Source organism: Eulemur rufifrons, chromosome 8, assembly GCF_041146395.1.
Source record: "Eulemur rufifrons isolate Redbay chromosome 8, OSU_ERuf_1, whole genome shotgun sequence".
Lineage (NCBI taxonomy): Eukaryota > Metazoa > Chordata > Mammalia > Primates > Lemuridae > Eulemur > Eulemur rufifrons.
This window is the reverse complement of record NC_090990.1, coordinates 70,757,767-70,777,571: the sequence shown is the minus strand read 5'-3', so window position 1 is coordinate 70,777,571 and position 19,805 is coordinate 70,757,767. Positions and strand designations below refer to the sequence as shown.

The 19,805-nt window shown below is 41.0% G+C and overlaps 1 protein-coding gene across 2 annotated transcripts in view; it reads right to left on the bottom strand.

Moving 5' to 3' along the window:
* LRRC8D (leucine rich repeat containing 8 VRAC subunit D) overlaps positions 1–19,805 on the bottom strand; it is a 111,796-nt gene that overhangs the window by 84,366 nt on the left and 7,625 nt on the right. For both annotated transcript variants that reach the window (XM_069480175.1, XM_069480176.1), the window contains exon 2: positions 3,855–3,999. The gene's annotated coding sequence lies outside the window, so the exon portion shown is untranslated. The remainder of the gene's footprint in view (positions 1–3,854; positions 4,000–19,805) is intronic.

Below are 19,805 nucleotides of genomic sequence, written 5' to 3'. Positions count from 1 at the left end.
TGATTCTGCAACTGGTGCCGGAATCCTGACTCAACAAACATGAGGAAGATATAGTCACCGAAGTACTTGTACGGAAAATGGTCTAAGAAGGAATCCAGTTATCCATGACTAACTGCAAGGATCTCAAAGCTGATCATGAAAAACAGTTAACCCAGAAGCACAACCAGATGCAAAGGCATGACTTTACGCATCACCTATTCAATGTACAACAAAGAGGAAAAATTCTACTCAGGAATCTTTATAACCTAATTGCCAACATGCTATGCATTTTCATCACCATTTCAGCATTTTCAGCCTGTAGCAGTTATTTTACTTTGAGCCTAACTCCCAATCTGTGGACTTCAGGGTACTGAAAGAGAGGTCCATAAACTGAATTTCTATCTCAACATATATGTACTATTATTTCACAAATACAGGCAGATGCTGAGGTTATTACTTACAATATATATGCAGCTGATATTAAATAACTTTCTAATGAAATATTTGCAATCATCAGAGTTAAGAAAAACTCCCAAAAAGTCAAGATCTTTGAAATCTTTTAGCATTAAGCTTCCTGATTTTTGTAAGGGTTGACAACCACTGCTTTACAGTTTGTAATCTGACTAAGAAGACAGTGTTTTTAAAATAATACACATGAAAGAAAAAAAGAGAAGGTTTTGAAAAAATCAAAATCTTGATTCACATTTATCTCCATTCCTAGTCCCCTCTTGGCCATTAACTTCTCCTTGGCATTTAACATCAAAGCTAGTTACCCTTTTATTTTTAGCCTTTCTGTTGGAAGAGACATGAGGCTAGTTCACAAGCCATTGCAACTCACCAATAGACAAAGTGCAGTGCATTGTGTATTAAGGAAATATACACGCGGCATTTCATTCCTCCCTTATAAAAGAATGAGCCCTCATTTTATCTATTTTCCTCCTCTCCTCCCCCCTCCCCCTGAGGTTGTGGCACAATTTTACAGAGCGGAAGTTATAGACCATTACACATCCTCCAATTATTTAAGAGAAAATAAATATTCTATCCAGCATTTCTCAGTGTAAAAATGTATACCAAATTTTAATTTGAAGTACAAGTTAAACTATAATTTTATGGTTTAATTAATGGTACAACATTAAAACCATAGCTAAAGAGAGCCTCAACTTTCCACACTGCAAAGATAAGGAAATAAACTTATTTCCATATGGGGAATATTACAAAAATATTTCATCTATAATTTAAAGTTACATGGGTTTGTCTATGTTTTTCTGTAATATGAACTTCTCGGTGGGTTATCCTGAACTGGAGTGAGAGAGCAGGGGATATATATGATGGCAGTAACAGTGGGGTGTAGGGAGGGCCACCTGCATCATATATTAGTTAATTTATTTTCTGGGACATAAACTTTCCTATGGGTAAATCAGAGGTGGCTTTCTCTCAGTTCTAAAATGTTAAAATATGCTAATCTGACCCCTCAAAAAGATATGTGCTCACTAAGACCTGACAAAAAATATCTCTGTAAATTAAAATATTCCATTAGAATTTTGGCAGCAGAATACAAATCACATTGATGCAAACATAGCTAAATCTAGTCACTGACATGGAGGAAGTATAAATTTCAAACATGCGGGGGGACCCTGAGCTCTAGCATGAGTGGAGTGGGCAAAAAACCTGGAGATTTGGTAAAGCTAATCTCATTTATCAGCTCTCTTTTGGAATCGTAAAGGACCACCTGAATCAGCACTGCTATCTCTTCCTTAGGCAGCAACTTTCTAGACCATAAAAAAAGCCAAAGATTATAATCAAAAGACCCTTGTTCAAGTCCTAGCATCACCATTTCCTAATATGACCACTGACAACTCCCATCTGATTGGCCTCAGTTTCCTCTCTCCATAAATTGGAGAAAATGAATCCTATTTCATCACACTGTTGAAAGGAGTAAAGAAGATACAGAAAAATATGCTCCGTAAATAGAAAATGACAATCTAAAGGCCAGTTATTATTATTCCTGAGTTTAAATTCCACTGGAGTGGAAGTAAATCCAATTCCTAAATAGGAGACAGGTTTGGAGGGTCACAAAAGCGTTCTACTATATCTTAGAGCAGAGTGACAGATGCTAAATAAAGTCCTCAAATGTTAATAAATTAACAAACTGGAGAGAAAAGAGTATAGCGGGTATAAAAATAGAGGCAAAACACTATGGTTGTACAAGTCTTTCAAGAATCTCTCTTGATGACTTGTTTTCACTTTTAATCTCATAATGTATTTGGCAAGAGAAGACGCATAAACACAGACATCTCACAATTAAATTCAAACTTTAAAAAGTCCACATCTCCGTATCTAGTAAGGAGGAAATTGCTCAGTTCTCATAGTGTATCTCGGTTACTTACTGCTAATACAATTATACCAATTATTGATATTATCACAATGCTCAAAGCAGCTGCATTTTAAAAGATATTAAAGTCCTGAAGGATTACTGGAATAATGGGGTCTTATAATTCAAATTACTTCCATACTGCTGATATGAGAAAAAAAGGAAGAGGAGGGAGCAGTATAAATTTGCCTGAGTACAAAAGATTTTCCTTTCAAAGCAAAATTATGTAGTAAATATACATGATTACAAATTTTTCAGCATTAGAATGGTATAGTCAGCATCCAACATCATGAATTTAAATTCTACAACTAATCCTGAGAAAGCCTGGGTGCCCAGTAAGGCGAAAGAGCCAAGTGTCCGTGATACTGTGATCATCCACTTTCCCCTGTGCTTTGGAGACCCTCCTTTGGCACCGTCACTTTCCTCCCCTCATTTGTTCACATCTCTTCCTTCAAAATACTTAGAAGATGCTACTGGCTTTAACATTGTTCAGACATTTAATTTGAGGCCATATAATCATCCCATCGCACTGATTCTTCTCAACCATCCCACTTCCCTTAGCGTCCCTCCACAAGACCGGAGTTTCATTAGGTAGATAAACACAGGCAGTAAAACAAGGCCAGGCTTTCACTGCGGGGAGAAGTCAATTTGACTTCATTTGTGGAGAGAGGAGCTGCTACAGAAATGAAGAAGCAAAAAAGTTTGTCCCATAAAACAAACCTTTTCCCCCGCATTTTGCTCTCCTCCTATGAACATGTGAGAAGAAGATACGGATATGAAATTATAATCTACCTGGAGAATCTGAGAAAAGTCACTGCCAATTTTACTTTGATGACTAATGGAATTTAATAAAGATGTCTCAGCCAGGAAACCTGGCTAAGAAACCACAGTGGAGTTACCAAGGCAGACACCAGACTAAACACCTCAGAACTCGCTGCTGTCCCTCACTCCAGGTCCCTACATTTCCGGTGGGTGTCTGCATCACTAATTCCCTCAGTCTGTGATGACCTGGTTCTCCCAAAATAAGAAGGAAGGAACCGGGTTTCCTTGTCACCAGCTGAGGTGAGACTTCTGAACCCAGACTCTAATCTCCTATCCATCTTGCACCTCAGCCTCCACTCCTCTCGCTCCTCACCCTCGCACCACTCTGCCTCCCGGAACATTTATGTAGATACCCCCCACCCCACCCCACACCCCCCACACACACCCGCAAGCGAGGAACAAAGAGCTGCCGCTTCAGGCAGCGGGAGAAGAGGGCAGCTGGGGACTCCCGGAAGACCCCCGGACAGGCAGCCCAGCGTGGCAGAGCCCGGCGGCAGGTCCGGGAGCAGCGCGCTGCCCGCAGCCGGCCCATCCGGGTCCGACACGCCCCGGGCGGCAGCTGCCACCGAGCGCGGCCGAGACCCTCGGGTGAGAAAGCAGCGGGGTGGGGGGGGGGCGGACACGTGAGGCTGCCGCGACCCAGCCCCGCCGCGGACTCCCCGACCCCGACCGGACCGCGCACCTGGACCAGGCGGCCACCCTGTTCCCTCAGGGCGCTCTCTGGGGACTCGGCTTCGGCGGGCTCCGGAGGCTGGAACCGCAGCAACGGGAGACTTCACTCCTCCATCCTGGGACCCGGCAGCACGTTACAGACAGTCGTGCACTTCCTGTTTGAAAACACAGGGGAGAGAAAGAGCGAGAGAGATCCGAGTGTTGGCAGCGGGGAGGGAGGGACACGGGGCGGTGGGCAGGGCGGGCGAGGGGGCTGCGGCTTGCACAACTGCCATGGTCGGCACCGGGCACTCTCCCAGCGGGCGACCCCGCCACACTGGCCACGCGTGGTGGCTCGGCCTCGGCCGGCCCGGGCCTCCCCCTGCCGGCGGCCTCGCTGCCAGCCGCTGCCGCGCAGCCCTTCCGTTTCCAGCCCCTGCCTGGGCTCTCTCCTCCCCACCAGTGCCCGGGGCAGTGGGCCTTCTTTTTCCTCCTTCCCTCCCACCCTCCCATCCCCGCACCCAACCCCTAACCCCAGAAAAGAATCACCTCAGGGAAGGTGTAAAAACTGAGCCTTTCCGGAGCAGTGGCAGCTGGCTTTATGCAAATTTTTAAAGTTAAGAGCCACATCCCAGTATATCCCCTATAGCTCAGAGACTAAAAAGCTTCAGGATGGGAAATTACTTGTCTGGTGCCGCTGACTCAAAAGAAGCAGCGTGCACACAGCTGCCACAAATGAGCTACCATGAACTGTAAAAAACACAGAACAAAACCACCAAAACAGCCACAACTATGCAGTACTTTAGGTTCCTCCTAGGGTCTCTGCTGAGATCAACATCACCATCACCATCCACCAATATTTTCATATAGCTATGTCACACGGAGTATAATCCAATAGTGCATTCTTCCAGAAAACAATTTCGCATTTCTCTGTGATCACAGAGAAATCCCAAAGTTCTGGGATTACGTTCCTTTTGTTGAACTCTGACTTAAAAGAGGATTTCAGGGCAGTGTTAAAAAATAGTAAACAAATGGTTTAAGAATCTGCCACACACAAAGTGTGCGGGCTGTGGGAGTTGGCATTTATAACCTGCTTACCCTTGCACTCAGAATCTCTCAGGTTACAAGGCACTTCCAGGACTGTCTCTGACAAACAGTTCCTTTTATCATCAAGCTGTTGGCTTAAATAAAATCATTCATGTTTCCAAACTCAAAACGGAGAACAGAATATAAAGAAGGATTATTCTACGTACAAAACTAAATTTTGACTGAAGTAGAAAGGAACTGATGCATATTAAGCTGCTACTCAATGCTAGGCAGTATCTCATTTTACTCTCTTCCTGGTCTTCACATTTCCCAACAGATTTGCAAAAGTCCATCCCCATATTCCCAAATGAGGAAACAGGGTCAGAGAAGTAAAGGAACTTAGAAAGTGGTCAAATAGAGTGCTGAATGAGGTCTTTCCTATGTATAAAATCTGCACCATTTCCTCTATACCCTGTTGATTCCTAAAACACTAACAAATTCTAGGAGAAAAGTCAAACCCAACGACTATCTGTGATCCATTTCTTCATCTCTGAATGATCCTGCAATTTATAACCTATCACTGTTGAGCTGGCGAAGTTCTTTACCCACCTGAATAATAGGTACCTTGACTTCTTGGGCAAAGGCCTGTGCTCTTTCCATTATCTTCGACTGGCTCCGTCAGCCTTTTCAGAATTACTTGATGGCAAAAGTTCAAAAGGGTCTAGGATGGCCATTCATATGCCAAGGTACAAAGGTCTGTCCAGTTCAAAACCTCACCAGCTGACTAATATTTGTTCCCTAAATTCTTTTTTCTCTAACTGGGCCTCTTTAAGAAGAAGGTAGATGCTGTTCACAAAAACGCACGCATGGCCTCAACTTTTAGTAAAACTGTTGACATTCTCTCATTTTCTGTTTCCTTAGTTCACCCTCACCTGTCAGTAGCATGCTACTATTAACCTGATATAGCCAAGAAATAGAGTACATACTAAAGGGTGATTAAGAGTCTTGGCAATGCTGAGACCTCTAGATACTTGCAGAGAAACTGAGTGCATCTCCCCCACCCTTCCCCACCACCTCCCCAGAGCTAGAGCAGCACAGACTCAAGCTGTAGAGCACACAGAAGAACTACAAGGCCTGCAGATTTCAAGTACAAAGGCAGGAGATGGGCAAAGGGGCTACTAGGTCTGATGAGGGCTTATTACTAAAATACTTCCTGAGGAATCTTAGCATTCTTTTAGGGTCACGCTCTGTCCATCTTTTCCTTCTCTCAGTCCATTACTCACCCTAGACCTAGCAACTCTTCACCTCTTCTCACAAGCTTAATGCTTCTTCACAAAGAGCTACCATTCCTTTCTCACAAAGTACCCAGTGAGAAGGAGATGGCGCAGGACACACTTAGCTCAAAACTTACTTGATTTTAAAACCCTGTCAAGGCCGGGTGTGGTGGTTCACGCTTGTAATCCGAGTACTCTGGGAGGCTAAGGTGGGAGGATCACTTGAGGTCAGGATTTTGAGATCAGCCTGAGCAAGAGAGAGACCCTGTCTCTACAAAAAATAGGAAAAAATGCCCAGGCATGGTGGTGCGTGTCTGTAGTCCCTGCTACTCAGGAGGCTGAGGCAGGAAGATCAAATGAGCCCAGGAGTTTGAGCTTGCAGTGAGCTATGACGACGCCACTGCACTCTAGCCCGGGCAATAGGAGACCCTGTCTCAAAAGAAAAAGGAAAGAAAGAAAGACAGACAGACAGACAGAAAGAAGGAAAAATCCCTGTCAATAATTAACATGTTTTTAAGGGCACAATTCTATTTTAAAATATCTTTTGAAATTTTCTCCTTCATTTCTGTTACTATAAGCCTAAGAGCACAGAAGGAAAACCTTTAAAGAAAAATAAAATTCTCAAGGCAAAGGAAAACTTAAATTAACCTGCATAGCCTTCATTTCTATATTTGGGAACTCCTGAGATTAGACTATCTAACTTCTAAAAGTCTCCCTTAGTTCTGAAAAATTCAAAGTCATTAATGCATAAAAAGTCAACAGCAGACTATTCCTATTTTGTCTGAGTACTGTGCTAAGAGATAATTTTATGATATATATTAAATTTTGTACTGTTTAATAGATGATAAAATATAGAAGAGCATCTGGTAGGAGTCTAGGAACCACATTTACCTGTGCTGCTGGGTCACGCCTGCATTCATAATACTGTCCTCCAGAGCAGTGGCCAGCTGTGGGGGAAGGGCAACCACATTTCTCTCTTAGGCTCCCTATAACTAAAATCCTCCTCCTCATCAAAAATACTGATTAACATTCACTTTGTGCATGGATTCCAAAGTTGATAGTTTGGAGAATACAACACAGTTCCTGACGTGTCTCCTAAGTCTAACCACAAGGCCTGAGCATCGTCTCATATGTCCCTGTGGGTCAGCTAGTGTCCTATGTTTCATAGAGAAGTGTTTCTTCCTTACCACTGCTGTGTAGGGGAAAAAATACTAAAATCACAACCTCATAAGAGAAAAAAATATGCTCCCAGGTAAGCACAAATGATACCACAAAACATAAAATTGATTTTGGAAGGATATGAGGAGTTCACTTTGAAAGTCTCCATTCTCTAAGTACCACAGTTCTTAGATGAAAAGAACAACTGTGAAAGCCATTTTACAGGCTCCAAATTAAGTTACAAGAAATAGCTTTCCTGAGGACTAATAAATGTGGAGGAGGAGATGATAAACTCATCTCCAAAAATAATACTGCTTATCTTTCTTTATCTTAAAAAGGGGGCCTTATTTTGGTGGTTAAAAGCATTTGCCACAAGCATTCCTCTGTGTATCAGGATTCGTGGTGATTATTACACATGGATTTTTCAAACAAGAAAATGAAAAATGACAAGCCGTCTGGTTACCTAAGAGATGACCTCTCTGCGCTAGCAGCCTTCTTCTCAGCAGTGTCCCTTTCTCTGTCTTCATTTCCAGGGTAGCACGTGCAACAGGATTTTCTGGGAAGAAGGTCTCTGGCACTCACGCTCACCTCCTGGCTTCAGCAAAACCCAGGCCATGGCTTTCAAGGAAGCCTTTCTCAGAGCCAGCTGGCTGGCCTGACTGGCAGTTACCCATAGAGGGCTATTAGCCATCTTCAAGGAGCCAGAGTAAGTGTCATTTCAAGGCAAAATGTAGCAAGGGGGTGAAAATCATCTTTTTTACAAAGTCTGCCTGCAAGATGCTTTAGGCTACCTTGGGTGCACAGAGTTTCCTGGTTTTGAACAAGATTAGGAAAGCACTACTTAAAAAGCACCCACAGCATGACTTGGAAGACCCAGCCACAAAGCAGAAAGACAGGGCCAGGGTGACTACGGGCCTGAGCTGGTATTTTCCTAAGCTCGGTGCCTCAGTTTCCTCAGGTTCCAAACATATACCTCATGAACCCACATACCTTGCACAAAATTACTAACATTACATAGGACAAACGCTCACATGCTCTGCCTCACTGAATTCTCAGAATTGCTTTTGCAGGGAGGAGTCATCATCCGCAGAAGACGCAGTGGGGGCTCACAGATGTTAAGCGATTTTCTCAAAGCAGTAGGTAATGGAGCTGAAACCCACCCCAGGTCTGTTCTTCTTCCGTTTAATTGAACAGAAATGAGTGGGTGCATTTTGGCTGTGGAGTGATCATTCTGCACTACATTATCTTTTACTTAGAAAAAGCTCACTTTTAAAACATAATTTGTAATGTTCTCTCTCAACTGCATTATGCTACCTCATTACCTTGCCAAATTTTGGTAAAGTGTAAAGTCTAAACATGTATTTTGCCACAGGCCAACTGATTTTAAGCCATAGCAATATTAGGTAAAATATGCTCTTGGGCTGTAGCTGAATATAATTTTATCCAATAATAAGACATATCCACTAGTCAAACTGTGATAGACAAAACCTTAATATGTTTTTTCCAAGTTTCTCCTTTAATTCTTCAGTTAGCACGCAAATATATATGTAAAGTGGGCCATGTTGGCTGATGTACTGTGATTTAGTGAACATAATATGAAAAAAGGATACGATACCATAAAAGTCTGACTAAATGTAAAAATACCTGTATACAAGGGTGTTCAAAATGTTCCCGGCACAGGCTACTGGCAACGAATAGCCTTGGGTTATTTACTGACTGCTGATCGTGATGTGTATTGTGTAGACTAAACATTGTCCTAGAATGCATTTTTCTTTGGAAGGCATGTTTTGTCTGTACATCTTCTGTGGTGGGTATTTCTGCTTCCTTATTTAAAAAAATTATTTCAATTATCTTGAACATTTTTATTTTTAAAATAATATATTAAAAGACCTTACAACTCAAAAGGATTGGTCCTAATAAGTCAAATAAATACAATGGTCATTACTAAGAAAAAAATGCTCTTAAAAATGACTTTAAAAATATGCAATTCTTATATTTTACTACTTCCAGATGTATGAAGTAGCAAAATATGAGTTGACAGAAAATAAGTCACATATATCATTATCTTAAATACATCAACTGTAAATTATACATTATAATGGAGTCCAAAAAGAAGAAAAACAATTTATGAATAATTTAAGGTTGCAAAATTAGATACTTTGAGTTTTATCTCCTTTCCTTTGTCTGTAGAATGGCCAAGGCAAATAGCATGAAAGAGAAACAAACGGCCTGGAAAATCCAGAAACGGGCTGAGCATGGTGGCTCACATCTATCTATAATCCCAGCATTTTGGGAGGCCCAGAAGGGAGGATTGCTTGAGGCCAGGGTTTCAAGGCCAGCCTGAGCAACAGGGTATGGTAGCATTCACTTGAAATCCCAGCTACTCAGGAGGCTGAGGCAGGAGGATGGATGGAGCCCAGGAGTTTGAGGGTATAGTGAGCTAAGAAAATCCAGAATATCCAGAATCTTTATTATTATGAACTTTTGAAAACTTATTCAACAATTTTTTAACTAACCCTAGTTCAATAAATGCTAACCACTTTGTATATATTCCGACAATAAACTTGAGGTAGGAATTATCTTTATCTTCATATTACAGATCAGAAAACAGACACAGAGATGTCTATAACCTGCCTAAAATCACACTGCTAGTAAATACCAGAACTCAGGCAGCCTGGAAGCCACCAAGTCTAATTTTGACCAACATATTTTATTACCACTAAGGCACAACTGGATTAGGTTTGCTTTCTCTAGCGTGGAAGTTCACAGGGTACGCTGGGGTGAAGGGCTCACAGATTTTCCTGTTTGCAGCAAGAATGTAACCACTGGCCGTAGGGACACTGGGCTGCTGCTGCTGCTGGAGGTCAGAGATGTAGAGCCTGGGACACATTGCTGAATAAATGAATATTGAGAAGAAAAGAAAGATATCTGCAGAATGAAAAAGCCAGGAAGAAGGGCTGCTTCCTCACCTTGACCAGAATCCTGGATTTCAAGGCTCCAGGATTGCCTGGCTACAGTACAACTGAATTGGCAACGGAAGGGAATGCAATGAACCCCATGTACTTTGATCTTGGTAAAGCAGTTGATACAGTGTCCTGTGAAATCAGGATCGCTAAATCGACTGTAACTTATGTTGCTACAACCACCACACAGGATTTAAGCAGGCTAGCAAGAAAAACACTGGCAACATCTACTAGTATGATGAAGAAAAAAGCCACAAGGAACAGAATTTGATCTGTATTCAAAAGTAACCTTAGAAATTATTCATACTGTTATAATCAAATTTGCACATAACATTAATTTGGTAGGTGTGAAAAGGGCAAATAAGGGCAAGCCAATTGACTTAGTTAAATTAACAGAGACGTGAAGAAAAACAAGAAGTTCAGTTGCATTTTTGTCCTCCCTCTAATTTGCAGGGAGTGGCTAAGGATGTCCAGTGGGTAGTAACCACCTCCAGACCTGAAATGCCAAGACTGAACTAAGTAAAGTGAGCAATAGCAAATAGACACATGTTTAAATTTTTAGGACCTCAGGTCTGAACCTCACAAAGTATGATCCCATTATTCCATACACCATCAGAAATAACATTCCTTTCAACAAGATGATTTTGTTAGGAAAACCCAAAGAAAAGAAGGGGCTCAAAGGCTAAATTTGGAAGTCAGATGAAAAAGTCAGTGGTGTACATATAATCTGGTCCCACTACAAATGTGCTGCACAGGCAGAAGGTCATGAGAATGGTTTGCAAACACATGGCAGGATAAAGAATAACGGAGAAGGGGGAGAGAAGAGAACTAAAACTTGGACTAACATTATTATTTTAGGCATAAATTATAATTTTTAATTTCTTTAATGTTGAGAAATAGCTTCTCCCATGGGAGAACTGTTTGTCTTCCCATCAAAAATTTTACTTGAAAAGTTAATAGTTGATTTAGACTCAAGAAATGAGAGTAAGAGAGGTCTGTAACATTTGGAAAAAAATTGCCTATGTTCAGGCTGGGTCCCAGGAAATGTACAAGTGAGCGTCATTTCATGCAACTCCTAAGAGACTGAAAAACTGAACTATTAGCTCTGTAGCCAACAGGCAAGGGAAGGTTCTTTCCCAGATATGGGCTCTAAGTATATCCTAGCAAGCTTGTTTATGGGAGGAAAACATATGTTTCTAGAAAATAAAAAGCCCTGAAAGGAAAGAGGGGTCACTACATAATTAAAACTTCCTATCCTAATATGTCACCCTTACTACTCACTACTCTTACTTGCAATTTGTATAGTCATTTCTTAAAAGTAAAGTTCTTAATATGTGAGCAATACAGGGAAGGAATCTTTGGGTTATCTGCAGAATTAATGGCAATAACTGCAACAGTAGCTAAGTTAACACCTGAGTGTTAACTGTGTGCCAGGAACTTGTTCTAAGCATTTTACATAAACTATTCTTACAACTAACCCTAGCAGGTAAATACTGTTAAATCTTCACTTTATAGAAAGTTAAGTAACTTTCCTGTGGTCCCATGACTAGAAAGTGGCAGAGCAGAATGAAAATCTAGGCAGTACACGCCAGAGCTCATGCTCTGGAGACAGCCAGCCAACAATGAAATCCTATATATTATTTTCTTCTAAATAAACAACAAAAAAGGATAAATTTAGCACAAGGGCATAAAGATCAGAGCTATGCTATATTCTAGATACAAATGAAAAACTCTGTGTGAAAAATTTCAGTCAAATGATAATGCTATGAGACTATTGCTTAATATTTATAGAGAATAAAAAGTAGGCTGGGTGTGGTGGCTTGCACCTGTAATCCTACCACTTTGGGAGGCCAAGGAAGGAGAACAGCTTGAGGTCAGGAATTTGAGACTAGCCTGAGCAACATAGAGAGACCCTGTCTCTACCAAAAAAAATAGAAAAATCAGCTGGGTGTGGTGGTTGCGCCTATAACCCCAGCTACTCAGGAGACTGAGGCAGGATGCTCACTTGAGCCCAGGAGTGATCTATGATGATACCACTGCACTCTAGCCCAGGTGACAGAGCAAGACCCTGTCTCAAAAAAAGAAAGAAAGAAAGAAAAGAAAAGAAAAGAAAAGAAAAGAACAGAACAGGACAATAAAAAACAAACTATAAAACCTCAATAAACAGATCTTCCCTGAAGTTTGATGATTGGCACCTTCCCATGGTTTAAAAAATCATTCACACAGTGACAAACCCCAAATTAGCCTCAGCTTAGATTTTTCTCCCAAATGCCCCAATGCCCTCAGGATCCCTTCCCTGACCAGGCTGTACTCAGAATCACTTGCTGGGCCTTCTAAACACAGTTTCCCAGGCCCCACCCCAGATGTGCAGCATCAGAATCGCCGGATGGTGTGCTTCCGGAATCTGTACATTAAACAATCTCCCAGGTGACCCTAAGGTGTAGCTCAGTTGGGGAGTCCCTGCTGCAGACATTCTATTCCTTTCTCCACTGTACCACCAGAATCACTGAAGTCACAGAGCAGAGCAAATTACGTCCCTTCTCAAGAACCTTCGAAGGCAATGAAATGAAGTCCAAATTCCTTAACAGGATACTCTAGGCTCTCCATAATCTGTCCCAAACTGCTTCTCTGGTCTCTATTCTTCTACATCCTTCACTCTGTCACAACAGCATTCCCTAAACATGTTCCACACTTTTATACCTGCACATTTTGCTACTCCAGGGTTCCCTCCCACCAATCACCTGCCACCCTCTTTCTCCTCCTTCAAAAGACCTGCTCCAGTTATTTTTCCCTGTGAAACCTTCCCTGATCTTTACAGTCAAAAATCACTCTCCTTCTGAACAAATGTCCAAAACATTTAGCTAATGTAAGAATTACAGCATATATACTGTACATTCTGCTGAATTATATTATACTAACTGTTTACATGCAAGTCTGCAAAGCAGGGGCATATCTTACTTATCTTTCATATTGTGGATGAGATACAAACAGACCTAGGTTCAAAGTTTAGTTCTTGCAGTTACTTACTAGCACGGTAACCCTGGGCAGGTTATTTAAACACATTGAGCCTCAGTTTTGTAATCTTTGAAATGGGACTCCAATGACTGCAACCTTCAGGGCTGACATGAGGATAAAAGATGAAAAGTGTCCCACTATGGACCACCTAAAATGCACTAACATGATAGCTGTTGTTATTATTATTATTAATTGTTAACTTTTGTTTCCCATTTTACTAGAGTACACCACAGATACAGTAAGTGGTCAAAAAGCATTTGCTTTTACTTTAAAAAAAAAAAAAAAAAAAAGCATTTCCTTTCAAAGTAGTAAACAGTGATATCTTAAAGTCCTTTCTCCTTACCCAATTTTGTTGCATAATATTTCTATTCCTATTTTATTTCTATTCTATTTCTACTCCCCTTCTTTCCTTTAAAAATCAATGTACAAAATTCTAGTGAACAAGCCCTGCCAGTGTCCCTCCTACTCCAGCTTGGCTTTTTGCTTTGAACTACAGTAACTGCCTGCAGCCACAGCGTTCCTGCCCAGAGAATTGCCTGCTTCACCCTTACAACAAACAGCACTTTGTAAGCAAATTGGAGGCAAGCCCAAAGTAGGAGGGGGAAAAACCAAGGAAAAGGAATTAGGACCAGAAACTGCGTGGACACCCACACTACCCTTCACACTGTAACACAGGTAAGGAGGGAACAGGAAAGGGAGGGAGTTCAGATCAACACAAACCTCTCCCAACCACTCCCAAGCACCTACCTCACCCACACTCATGGAAAATGGCTCCAAGACTCACAAAGGTCATGCTGGTCAACTCACTGCCTAACACACAGCTATTGTTGTTAATAAAATACTGTCATATATAATAGCTTCTTATCTTCACCAAACCAATCATATTGCCATTACTGTCCCCTCTCCCATTAACAGGAAATGAAACCCAAGGTCACACGAGTCCACCGAAGAGAGGGCTGGGACCAGAACTCAAGTCTTTTAAGCTTCAAATCCTAGGTCCTTCCCACTGCCCTATAACAATTGCAAAAAGCAATTTAAAAAACTCCCTTAGCAGCTCACTAAATCCACCAGTTGTAAAGGTAAAACAAGATAGGTTTTGTGCTCTTAAAAACAATTCTGGTGCCAAGGATGAGGGTTGTCACAGCAACAAGGCTCCAACTACAGCCTTTAGAATATCAGTCCAGTATTTTAGTACAGTGTTCCAGGAAGATCTTTGAGTCAGCTTTCTGTTCCTAGATGGAAACTGTCTTGATGATTTCATTTGTTCATTTGGCTTAGGGAGGCAGTATTAGGGAAGGAGTATGCTTTTCTTTCTTTCTTTCTCAATCAAACTGTGATGCTGACTTTAAGACTGAGGTGATGTAAAAAGCCAAAGTTTCTAAAGCAAATTTGTGATTGTTGTTGTAAGAGAGTACAGAGGCAATAATGTAGTCCTCAAAAGCACAGATCCTAAGGCCATGACAGCTTGAGTTCAAATCACAGTTCTGCCTCTTACTAGCATATGACCTTGAATTACTCAACTGTTCATGATGACTGGGAGAGGCAGCCAGACTGGAGAACTCAGCCCCGGCCTCCTCTGCTACAAAATGGGGCTGCTGTGAGGAAAAAATGAGCTAATATATGTCAAGTGCTCCAAATAGTGCCTGGCACACCTCGAGGACTCCCTAAGTGTTTCTTATTACTACTTCCAGATTAGTCACTAGGATTGAATTCTTTTTTAGGTGTACTTTTATAAGAAAGTTAAAGAAGACTTCTTGTACAACTTGTTAACTCATAATGCCCAAAACCAGTACAAAGATTATTTACAAGTTTCACTTCCTGATAGGATCTTCCAGGATTTCCATCTGCAGACTAGAGCCCCTAGAAGGCTAAGCAGTGGAATCTGAAGAATTTTCTTTCTTCCCAACAGCAGTGTAAGGAAATCTGCACCCATTCTTTCAATACCACAAATGAGCTTCCATAATGAGGAAAAAAAACAAAGATCCTAATTGCATTAAAGCTATATGGAGGTACATTTTTAAATGCATTTACTCTGAGAGCAACCAAAGTGTTAGAAATTTAAAGTTACGCAGTTAAGAAAGTGCAGTTCAGATCACACAGGGAAAACAGTCCTAAGGACTGGAATAAAACCTGTGGATGAATCAAAAGGGTTTTGTTTTTTTTTTTTTTTGCCCCAGAAAATGCTGAAATTCCAGAAACTGTGCACTATATGCTTGGAGTTATTAAGAGAAAAATGCTTTTAAAAATCCCCTCAGACTAGGATTTGAGACTCAGTTGGTAACAGAGATCTGTTAAAATATTATCACTCTCTTCTCTTTCAAAGAGGATGTATATACAACAAATTACCCTTAAACAACATTAGATTTTCTCCAGAAGAGCAAATAAAACTAAAGACAGGAGCACTAGTGGGATCAGAGTACAGGGAAGGTTATGTGCTGCACAGGGACACTCAGCCAGGAGAGGGCTAAAACCCAGTGGATACTGTCCTCCAACCAGTGTGCCCTAGAACAGGGCAGATGCAGCCCTGCTGACACCATTGCACACAAAGGGACCATGAAGGTTGGTCCATGTGGCCCTGAGCACACCAGTTCTCCATAAACAAAACAAGCTGGTGTCCCAAACCATCTTTTCTCTGGGGTCTCCTGTATATACTTCCTCAGACAATGTTGTAGTTTGGTTTAAAAAAAAAAAAGTGTTGGTTTGTACTCTGACATAGCCAACTTTTCCCAATTCAAACATTTTCCAGCTTTCTTGGTTTACTTTTTGCTATCAGCTGTTCCATGGTCTACTCCCTTCTTTTCCTTACTTCATATTCTCCTTTCTGAGATCAACCCTTTTCCCTTCCTTTTCATTCCAATTTCCCTTTTGCATAAGCCACGACATAAGTTAACTTGAATGCACTAGGAATGGCAAAATAATAGCATTCCTTGCCCTTCCCACACAGATTCTACACTATTTCTAAATATTCATCAGGTCAAGTTTTTCCCTTTCTCATATAAGGACTCCTCCTTTTTTCTCTCTTCCCCATTTATCCCCAAATCAATTTTAAGATATGAAGAAATCTTCCTCCCTCATCATCTGGGATAGATTCTTTCTTTACTCAACTCCAAGTGGCTTGTACCCCTCCCAGTACCCCTGTCCCACCTGTCCCCTCCCCTCTTATACCTGTACTCTACCTATTTCTCCCTGAACCTATTACTCCTCGGGTAGGACAACCCCTTCAAGTACATTGACTTCAGACTGTGAACTAAAATAAAATCTTAAGTCCTGCCAGCTGATTGACTGGACTCCCTCTTGACCAAGAAGAACCCCAAAAAACTGTAACCCTGAATTGGTGGCCATGAGAACGGAGGTCAGCCATGCCTTGTCATGCACCTTCCCTTTCAGAACTACTTTTTGTAACAATAAGATAATTAAATCTTTTTTTTTTTTTTTTGAGACAGGGTCTTGCCCTGTCACCCAAGCTAGAGTGCAGTGGCATCATAGCTCACTGCAACCTCAAACTCCTGGGCTCACGCAATTCTCCAGCCTCACCCTCCTGAGTAGCTGGGACTGCATGCACATGCCACCACACCCAGCTAATTTTTCAATTTTTTTGTAGAGACAGTTCTCACTAAGTTGCTTAGGCTGGTTTGAACTCCTGGCCTCAAGCGATCCTCTGCCTTGGGCTCCCAAAATGCTAGAATTACAGGTGTGAGCCACCTCTCCAGCCAAAATTCTAAATCATTAACAGGCCTAAAGCCATGCAAGACATAGCTTAAACCACACCTTCAGGCCATGAGTTTACTTAAGAGATCACTTGAGTTTCCATAAATGATCGTTAGTCTCTGATTAACAGATATCCTTACCTTAAGTTAAAACATTCCAAGTCTTTACACCAAGCTTCATTTCTTTAATCAAATACAAATCAAAGAATCTTTAAATCTACCTATAACCTATAAGGCACCCCCCCCCTTGAGATGTCTCACCTTTTTAGGCCAAACCAATGTATGCCTTCCATGTATTGACCTATGCTCTTATGTGTAATTCCTGTCTCCATGAATGTATAAAAACAAACCGTAACTCAGCTGCTGTGGGCACATTTTCTCAGCACCTCTTGAGGACATGTGCTCCGGGCTAGGTCACACACATTCGGCTCAGAATAAACCTCTCTAAATTACAGTTTGGGGTTTTTTTTTCCATTAACAAGATGTAATTTACCAAATTTAAAGGTCAGAGGCCAGGCACAGAGGCTCAAGTTTGTAATCCTAGCACTCTGGGAGGCCAAGGTGGGAGGATCACTTGAGGTCAGCAGTTGGAATCAGGCCTGAGCAAAAGCGAGACCCCATCTCTACTAAAATTAGAAAAATTAGCCAGGCATGGTGGTGCATGCCTGTAGTCCCAGCTACTCAGGAGGCTGAGGCAGGAGGATGGCTTGAGCCCAGGAGTTTGAGGTTGCAGTAAGCTATGATGAGGCCACTGCACCTAGCCAGGGCAACAGAGTGATACTCTGTCTTGAAAAAATAAAATAAAGGTCAGAAATTGTTATCACTATAAATATGGGGTTTTAGGTTTGTTTTGTTCTGCTTTGTGTATATGGGGTGGCACAAAAAGATGAAATCAAGTTTTAATTTGTTTCAATTTAAACTGATTCTTAAAAGTGTGTTGTGCTTTTATTCAAATCCCTTACTTTCATTTATCTGGCCACTAAAAGGCTATCTATCTCTAACGGTCTAAGCTCACAGGCTGTTTCCAGCCCACAAAGGTATTTTGCTTGGTCTACAGGAAGTTCTTATTTAAAATGTTGAGTTAGCTGATTTTTTAAAATCAGATTTTAAATAGTAATCCAGATTCCTGGCTAACAGTGAGAAATCAGAAGATCTGGCAACACTGGCCCAGATTGGTGGCTAAACAGACGCACTTGAGACAGAACTTCCATTTTCTAGTTCAGCCCAGGCCCAGCCCCCACTCCCTCCTGATTACCCTACTCTGAGGGTGAGTACCAGCTGCCACAAATCATCTTATGTGAGGCCCACTTCAGGCAAGGTTTGGTATTTGCCTAAGACCTCCAGGCTACAGCTAGTATCCAATTCTAACTCCTCCCTGATTAATGCAGAAATTACAGATGTACAAAATTTCTGCTTGGAACAGAATTTACCAAGTACAAATAACTTATAACGAAAAGAATTTAGAACCAAATGAAAGAGAAAATGTTTTGTAATAGAAAAATATTTTAAAAGAACTAAGTTAAAGAAAAAGCGTACCTTTGTATGTAGAAGGGGGTGTAGTTGTGTGAGACGTATAACACTGCAGCCCACTTCCCAATTTGTACTTTATTATTGCCTAAATGTTAATATGAAAAATAAACTGTTAAAGCAGAAATTTTAACAGAATAAATTCACTCCACTAAAGCTGTTATACTCGAGTATAATAAATGTATAAATGTATAAATAAAACAGACTATGAATATGACATAGATACATGAAAATTTATTCATTCTTTTTTACGTTGAGGATATGGGTGATTATTTGTTTTTATTGCATATATTTGTTATGACATTTATTCAGCTAAGACATAACACCTTAGCAAACATTAGCTACATTTTTACATAATATTTTTATGTAGTTACTCTAGTGTCGAATGTGATCAGGAGGAGGGTGCTTACTGTGTACTATTACAACTGGCATTCTATCATCAATATTGGCGATAAAAGAGAATAGGGATAGAAAAAATATCAAAATCTGACTCTCTTCTTTGTGTAACAGAAATATTAATAGGTATTATAAAATGAATACAAAGGAATCTAATTAGAGAAATAAGAGTACAGTAGATAAGAGAGAATGGGCTTTGATATAAAACAAGTCTGTCTTCAAATTCCAACTTCCACCACTTCTGTATGATGTTTTTGCAAATTCCATGACCTATGTGACCTTGCCTCATTACCTCACCTATAGAGTAGGAATAAGTCCACTTTTCACTCAGGATTGTTTTGAGGATTAAATAAGAATGCACGTAAATTCCAGGGTGTAGGTTTGAACAATCGGTAAATGCCTAATAAATGGTAGTTGTTGTTGTAACTTGGCATATTCCATACTTGTCCAACTACTTCTTGGCCAACTAAGTTTTTAAAAAATCATAGCTGAGAATAAACTGATTTTAAAAGCCTATTCAGTGGGGTGCCATTACAAGCATCATGGGGACCATTTTCCTGAGACTTTTAATTTTGAAACATTACTTAGATTTGGGTTGGGAACAACCAGTGAAGAGAATGTTGACTGGTGGCATTTCACACCTGTCTGATGGGTTCTGTCCTGTCTTCACAGCTTGAGATCCAGAGGGGCAGCTTTCTCTTGGCCAGCAGCCTTCGGAGAGAAAGGGGTCTGCACCTCCTGTCTTCTCCCTGCTCTGCAGAACTCATTGCAGTGCTGGCTATCTGTTGATCTTAAGATGTAGCAATGGGATTTATGTGTTGCTGGGGAAGTGAAGCCTTCTGTGGCAATGTTCCTAATTATCACCAGCAAGCAGAGGAGGAAAAAAAAAAAAAAAAGGTAAGAAAAAACTGCTTGT